The following is a 7,252-nucleotide window of genomic DNA, read 5'->3' as shown; positions in this document are numbered from 1 at the left end:
ATTTCAAAATTTTAAAAGTAATCGGAAGTCCTTTTACGATAACACGAAGAATCTACTAATTCCGGCTTTAGGATAAATATTGAGTGGTACGATAGCAAGTAATAGGTAATAACCCATCACTAATTGTCATGTTAATAAGTTGACTAAAAACAGACAAACAGAACATTTTACCACAAGGTTGTCTGTGGCAACATATGATTTTTCCATTAAACACAAAGTTTAGGTTTACTACTTTTTATCTAGTAAACACATTGACCTCGAACGGACATAAATACAAAACTTTCTGTTTTGGAAATAGACAAAATTGCACCACCAAGCCCTCAGTGGTGACTCATAATTTGTATAAAGAAATAATTTTACGTTTTATTTTGTCATTAAGCAAAACACAATGACCTCAGCGTGATTTCAACGCACTGACAAGACAACATTTTATTCTGGAGTCAGACGCGCTACCAATTGCAGCACAAAATTGCCATAAATACAAACTTTAACGTTTTACCTTTTTATTCAGTAAAATACAGTGACCTTGACGTGATTTGAACACATAACCTCTGATCTGGAATCAGACACGCTACAAATTGCGCCACAAAGCCACTTGCACCAACCAAGATTTCCATAAATGAAAATTTTAACGTTTTACTTCTTTATTCAGTAAGATACTATGACCTTGACGTGATTTGAACACATAACCTTCTGATCTGGAATCAGACACGCTACCAGTTGCGCCACAAAGCATTTTGCACCATACAAAATTTCCATAAAAATAAATTTCAAAGTTTTACCTTTTCGTTCAGTAAAAAACAATGACCTTGACGTTATTTGAACACATAACCTTCTGATCTGGAGTCAGATGCGCTACCAATTGCGCCACAAAACCACTTGCATCACCCAAGATTTCCATAAATAAAAATTTTTACGTTTTACTTCTTTATTCATTAAACACTATGACCTTGACGTGATTTGAACACATAACCTTCTCATCTGGAGTCAGACGCGCTACCAATTTCGCCCCAAAGCCATTTGCACCACCTAATTTTCCCTAAATATAAATTTTAACGGTTTACCATTTTATTCAGTAAAACACTATAACCTTGACGTGATTTGAACGCATAAACTTCTGATGTGGTGTCAGACACGTTACCAATTGCGCCACAAAGCCACTTGCACCACCCAAATTTGCCATAAATACAAACTTTAACGTTTTACGTTTTTATTCAGTAAAATACAATGACCTTGACGTGATTTGAACACATAATCTTCTGATCTGGACCAGACACGCTACCAATTGCGCACAAAGCCATTTGCACCACCCAAAACTTCCATAAATACAAACTTTAAAGTTTTACTTTTTTGTTAAGTAAAGTACAATGACCTTGACGTGATTTGAACACATAACCTTCTGATCTGGAGTCAGACACGCTACCAATTGCGCACAAAGCCATTTGCACCACCACTTATACAAACTTTAAAGTTTTACTTTTTTGTTAAGTAAAGTACAATGACCTTGACGTGACTAGAACATATACCCTGATCTGGAGTTAGACGCTACCAATTGCGTCCACAAAGCCATTTGCACCACCAAAAATTTCCATAAATAAAAATTTTAACGTTTTACCTTTTTGCTAAGTAAAGTACAATGACCTTGACGTGATTTGAACACATAACCTTCTGATCTGGAGTCAGACATGTTACCAATTGCGCCATAAAGCAACTTGCACCACCCAAAATTGCCATAAATACAAACTTTAACGTTTTACCTTTTTATTCAGTAAAACACTATAAGCTTGACGTGATTTGAACACATAACAGTCTGATCTGGAGTCAGACACGCTACCAATTGCGCACAAAGCCATTTGCACCACCCAAAACTTCCATAAATACAAACTTTAAAGTTTTACTTTTTTGTTAAGTAAAGTACAATGACCTTGACGTGACTAGAACATATAACCCTACGATCTGGAGTTAGACGCGCTACCAATTGCGTCACAAAGCCATTTGCACCACCAAAATTTCCATAAATAAAAATTTTAACGTTTTACCTTTTTGTTAAGTAAAATACAATGACCTTAACGTGATTTGAACACATAACCTTCTGATCTGGAGTCAGACGCGCTACCAATTGCGCCACAAAGTCATTTGCGGCAAACAAAATTTCCATAAATATAAATTTTAACGGTTTACTTTTTTACTCAGTAAAACACTATGACCTTGACGTGATTTGATCATATAACCTTCTGATCTGGTGTCAGACATGCTACCAATTGCACCCACAAAGCCATTTGCACCACCTAATTTTCCCTAAATATAAATTTTAACGGTTTACCATTTTATTCAGTAAAACACTATAACCTTGACGTGATTTGAACACATAACCTTCTGATCTGGAGTCAGACGCGCTACCAATTGCGCCACAAAGCCATTTGCACCACCCAAAATTTCCATAAATATAAACTTTAACGTTTTATTTTTTTGTTCATTAAAACATTTAGACCTTAAAGTGATTTGAACACACAATCTTTTCATCTGGAGTCAGACACGCTACCAATTGCGCCACAAAGCCATTTGCAGCACCCACAATTTCTATAAATATAAATTTTAACCTTTTTTTTTTTCTTCAGTAAAACATTTAGACCTTAAAGTGATTTGAACACACAATCTTCTGATCTGGGCTTAGACGTGCTACCAATTGCGCCATAAAGCCATTTGCACCACCCAAAATTTCCATCGATAAAAATTTTAACGTTTTTCCTTTTTGTCAAGTAACGTACAATGACCTTGACGTGATTTGAACACATAACCTTCTGATCTGGAGTCAGACGCGCAACCAACTGCGACACAAAGCCACTTGCTCCACCCAAGATTTCCATAAATACAAACTTTAACGTTTTACCTTTTTATTAAGTAAAACACTATAACTTGACGTGATTTGAACACATAACCTTCTGATCTGGAGTCAGACACGTTACCAATTGCGCTATAAAGCCACTTGCACCACCAAAATTGCCATGAATACAAACTTTAACGTAACATTATAACCACTATACCTTGACGTTTGAACACATAACCGTCTGATCTGGAGTCAGACACGCTACCAATGCGCCACAAAGCCATTTGCAGCACAAAATTTCTATAAATATAATTTTAACGTTTTATTTTTCTTCAGTATTTAGACCTTATTGTGATTTGAACACACAATCTTCTGATCTGGGCTTAGACGTGCTACTTGCGCCATAACCACACCACCCAAAATTTCCATAAATACAAATTTCATGGTTTTACTTTTTATTCAGTAAAGACTATGACCTTGACGTGATTAGAAGACATAACCTTCTGATCTGGTGTCAGACACGTTACCAATTGCGCCACAAAGCCTTGCACCACCCAAAATTTCCATAAATACAAACTTTAACGTTTTACTTTTTTAAGTAAAATACAATGACCTTGACGGGTATAGAACACATAACCCTCGGATCTGGGGTTAGACGTGCTACCAACTGCGCCATAAATACATTTACCACCAAGATTTCCACAAATAAAAATTTTAACGTTTTACTTCTTTATTCAGTAAAACACTATGACATTGACATGATTTGAACACATAACCTTCTGATCTGGAGTCAGAGACGTTACCAATTGCGCTATAAAGCCACTTGCCCCACCCGAAATTGCCATAAATACAAACTTTAACGTTTTCATTTTATTCAGTAAAACACTATAACCTTGACGTGATTTGAACACATAACAGACTGATCTGGAGTCAGACACGCTACAAATTGCGCAAAAAAGCCACTTGCACAACCCAAAATTGCCATAAATACAAACTTTAACGTTTTACCTTTCTGTTCAGTAAAATGCAATGACCTTGACGTGATTTGAACACATAACCCTCCGATCTGGAGTTAGACACCCTACAAATTGCGCCACAAAGCTACTTGCACAACCCAAAATTGCCATAATACAAACTTTAACGTATTACATTTTATTCAGTAAGACACTATGACCTTGACGTGATTTGTACAGATAACCGTCTGATCTGGAGTCAGACATGCTACAATTTGCGCCACAAAGCCATTTGCAGCAACCAAAATTTCCATAAATATAAATTTTAACGTTTTAGCTTTTTGTTAAGTAAAGTACAATGACCTCGAAGTTATTTGAACACATAACCTTCTCATCTGGAGTCAGACGCGCTACCAATATCGCCACAAAGCCATTTGCACCATCCAAAATTAGCATAAATACAAATTTCATGGTTTTACTTTTTTATTCAGTAAAATACAATGACCTTAACGTGATTTGAACACATAACCTTCTGATCTGGAGTCAGACGCGCTACCAATTGCGCCACAAAGCCATTTGCGGCACCCAAAATTTCTATAAATATAAATTTTAACGTTTTATTTTTTTCTTCAGTAAAACATTTAGACCTTAAAGTGATTTGAACAAATAACGTTCTGATCTGGAGACAGACACGCTACCAATTGCGCCACAAAGCCATTTGCACCATCCAAAATTAGCATAAATACAAATTTCATGGTTTTACTTTTTTATTCAGTAAACTACAATGACCTTGACGTGATTTGAACACATAACTTCTGATCTGGAGTCAGACGCGCTACCAATTGCGCCAGAAAGCCATTGGCAGCACCCAAAATTTCTATAAATATAAATTTTAACGTTTTATTTTTTTCTTCAGTAAAACATTTAGACCTTAAAGTGATTTGAACACACAATCTTCTGATCTGGGTTTAGACGCGCTACCAAATGCGCCATAAAGCCATTTGCAACACCCAAAATTTCCATATATAAAAATTTTAACGTTTTACATTTTTGTTAAGTAAAGAACAATGACCTTGACGGGATTTGAACACATAACCTTCTGATCTGGAGTCAGACACGTTACTAATTGCGCCACAAAGCCAATTGCACCAACCAAAATTGCCATAAATACAAACTTTAACGTTTTACCCTTTTATTCAGTAAAACACTATGACCTTGACGTGATTTGTACACACATAACCGTCTGATCTGGAGTCAGACGTACCACAATTGCGCCACAAAGCCATTTGCAGCACCAAAATTTCCATAAATATAAATTTTAACGTTTTAGCTTTTTGTTAAGTAAAGTACAATGACCTCGAAGTGATTTGAACACATAACGTTCTTATCTGGAGTTAGACGCTGCAAATTGCGCCACAAAGCCATTTGCAGCACCCAAAATTTCACACATATAAAGTTTAACGTTTTACTTTTTTATTCAGTAAAACATTTAGACCTTAAAGTGATTTGAACACACATCTTCTGATCTGGGGTTAGACGCTACCAATTGCGCCATAAATCCATTGCACCACAAAAACCATAAAAATAAATTTTAACGTTTTACCTTTTTATTAAATAAAACACTATAACCTTGACGTGATTTGAACAAATAACGTTCTGATCTGGAGACAGGCACGCTACCAATTGCGCCACAAAGCCATTTGCACCATCCAAAATTAGCATAAATACAAATTTCATGGTTTTACTTTTTATTCAGTAAACTAAAATGACCTTGACGTGATTTGAATAACCTTCTGATCTGGAGTCAGACGCGCTACCAATTGCGCCACAAAGCCATTTGCACCAAAATTTCCATAAATATAAACTTTAACGTTTTATTTTTGTTCATTAAAACATTTAGACCTTAAAGTGATTTGACACACAATCTTTTCATCTGAGTCAGACACGCTACCAATTGCGCCACAAAGCCATTTGCAGCACCCACAATTTCTATAAATATAAATTTTAACCTTTTTTTTTCTTCAGTAAAACATTTAGACCTTAAAGTGATTTGAACACACAATCTTCTGATCTGGGCTTAGACGTGCTACCAATTGCGCCATAAAGCCATTTGCACCACCCAAAATTTCCATCAATAAAAATTTTAACGTTTTTCCTTTTTGTCAAGTAACGTACAATGACCTTGACGTGATTTGAACACATAACCTTCTGATCTGGAGTCAGACGCGCAACCAACTGCGACACAAAGCCACTTGCTCCACCCAAGATTTCCATAAATACAAACTTTAACGTTTTACCTTTTTATTAAGTAAAACACTATAACCTTGACGTGATTTGAACACATAACCTTCTGATCTGGAGTCAGACACGTTACCAATTGCGCTATAAAGCCACTTGCACCACCCAAAATTGCCATGAATACAAACTTTAACGTATTACCTTTTTATTCAGTAAAACACTATAACCTTGACGTGATTTGAACACATAACCGTCTGATCTGGAGTCAGACACGCTACCAATTGCGCCACAAAGCCATTTGCAGCACCCAAAATTTCTATAAATATAATTTTAACGTTTTATTTTTTTCTTCAGTAAAACATTTAGACCTTATTGTGATTTGAACACACAATCTTCTGATCTGGGCTTAGACGTGCTACCAATTGCGCCATAAAGCCATTTGCACCACCCAAAATTTCCATAAATACAAATTTCATGGTTTTACTTTTTTATTCAGTAAGACACTATGACCTTGACGTGATTAGAAGACATAACCTTCTGATCTGGTGTCAGACACGTTACCAATTGCGCCACAAAGCCACTTGCACCACCCAAAATTTCCATAAATACAAACTTTAACGTTTTACTTTTTTGTTAAGTAAAATACAATGACCTTGACGGGTATAGAACACATAACCCTCGGATCTGGGGTTAGACGTGCTACCAACTGCGCCATAAATACATTTGCACCACCCAAGATTTCCACAAATAAAAATTTTAACGTTTTACTTCTTTATTCAGTAAAACACTATGACATTGACATGATTTGAACACATAACCTTCTGATCTGGAGTCAGAGACGTTACCAATTGCGCTATAAAGCCACTTGCCCCACCCGAAATTGCCATAAATACAAACTTTAACGTTTTTCATTTTTATTCAGTAAAACACTATAACCTTGACGTGATTTGAACACATAACAGACTGATCTGGAGTCAGACACGCTACAAATTGCGCAAAAAAGCCACTTGCACAACCCAAAATTGCCATAAATACAAACTTTAACGTTTTACCTTTCTGTTCAGTAAAATGCAATGACCTTGACGTGATTTGAACACATAACCCTCCGATCTGGAGTTAGACACCCTACAAATTGCGCCACAAAGCTACTTGCACAACCCAAAATTGCCATAATACAAACTTTAACGTATTACATTTTATTCAGTAAGACACTATGACCTTGACGTGATTTGTA

General features: G+C 36.0%; 11 non-coding genes across 11 annotated transcripts; all 11 read right to left on the bottom strand.

Annotated features, from left to right (window-relative positions):
• Nucleotides 1-662: 662 nt before the first annotated feature.
• On the bottom strand, nt 663-735 carry Trnaw-cca. Its single transcript has one exon. It is a non-coding gene; the product is annotated as a tRNA-Trp (tRNA).
• A 69-nt stretch (nt 736-804) lies between these two features.
• On the bottom strand, nt 805-877 carry Trnaw-cca. The gene has a single exon. It is a non-coding gene; the product is annotated as a tRNA-Trp (tRNA).
• Nucleotides 878-1,368: 491 nt separating this feature from the next.
• Trnaw-cca lies at nt 1,369-1,440 on the bottom strand. The gene has a single exon. It is a non-coding gene; the product is annotated as a tRNA-Trp (tRNA).
• A 621-nt stretch (nt 1,441-2,061) lies between these two features.
• On the bottom strand, nt 2,062-2,134 carry Trnaw-cca. The gene has a single exon. It is a non-coding gene; the product is annotated as a tRNA-Trp (tRNA).
• A 211-nt stretch (nt 2,135-2,345) lies between these two features.
• Trnaw-cca lies at nt 2,346-2,418 on the bottom strand. Its single transcript has one exon. It is a non-coding gene; the product is annotated as a tRNA-Trp (tRNA).
• A 352-nt stretch (nt 2,419-2,770) lies between these two features.
• Nucleotides 2,771-2,843, bottom strand: Trnaw-cca. The gene has a single exon. It is a non-coding gene; the product is annotated as a tRNA-Trp (tRNA).
• A 1,438-nt stretch (nt 2,844-4,281) lies between these two features.
• On the bottom strand, nt 4,282-4,354 carry Trnaw-cca. Its single transcript has one exon. It is a non-coding gene; the product is annotated as a tRNA-Trp (tRNA).
• A 211-nt stretch (nt 4,355-4,565) lies between these two features.
• Nucleotides 4,566-4,637, bottom strand: Trnaw-cca. The gene has a single exon. It is a non-coding gene; the product is annotated as a tRNA-Trp (tRNA).
• A 1,320-nt stretch (nt 4,638-5,957) lies between these two features.
• Nucleotides 5,958-6,030, bottom strand: Trnaw-cca. Its single transcript has one exon. It is a non-coding gene; the product is annotated as a tRNA-Trp (tRNA).
• A 69-nt stretch (nt 6,031-6,099) lies between these two features.
• Nucleotides 6,100-6,172, bottom strand: Trnaw-cca. Its single transcript has one exon. It is a non-coding gene; the product is annotated as a tRNA-Trp (tRNA).
• Nucleotides 6,173-6,241: 69 nt separating this feature from the next.
• Nucleotides 6,242-6,314, bottom strand: Trnaw-cca. The gene has a single exon. It is a non-coding gene; the product is annotated as a tRNA-Trp (tRNA).
• Between the last annotated feature and the right edge of the window lie 938 nt (nt 6,315-7,252).

The sequence above is a fragment of the Xenia sp. Carnegie-2017 genome, unplaced genomic scaffold, assembly GCF_021976095.1.
Source record: "Xenia sp. Carnegie-2017 unplaced genomic scaffold, XeniaSp_v1 HiC_scaffold_24, whole genome shotgun sequence".
NCBI classification, from domain to species: Eukaryota; Metazoa; Cnidaria; class Anthozoa; order Malacalcyonacea; family Xeniidae; genus Xenia; species Xenia sp. Carnegie-2017.
The sequence above is the reverse complement of the archived record's forward strand: the minus strand, read 5'-3'. Positions and strand labels throughout refer to the sequence as shown.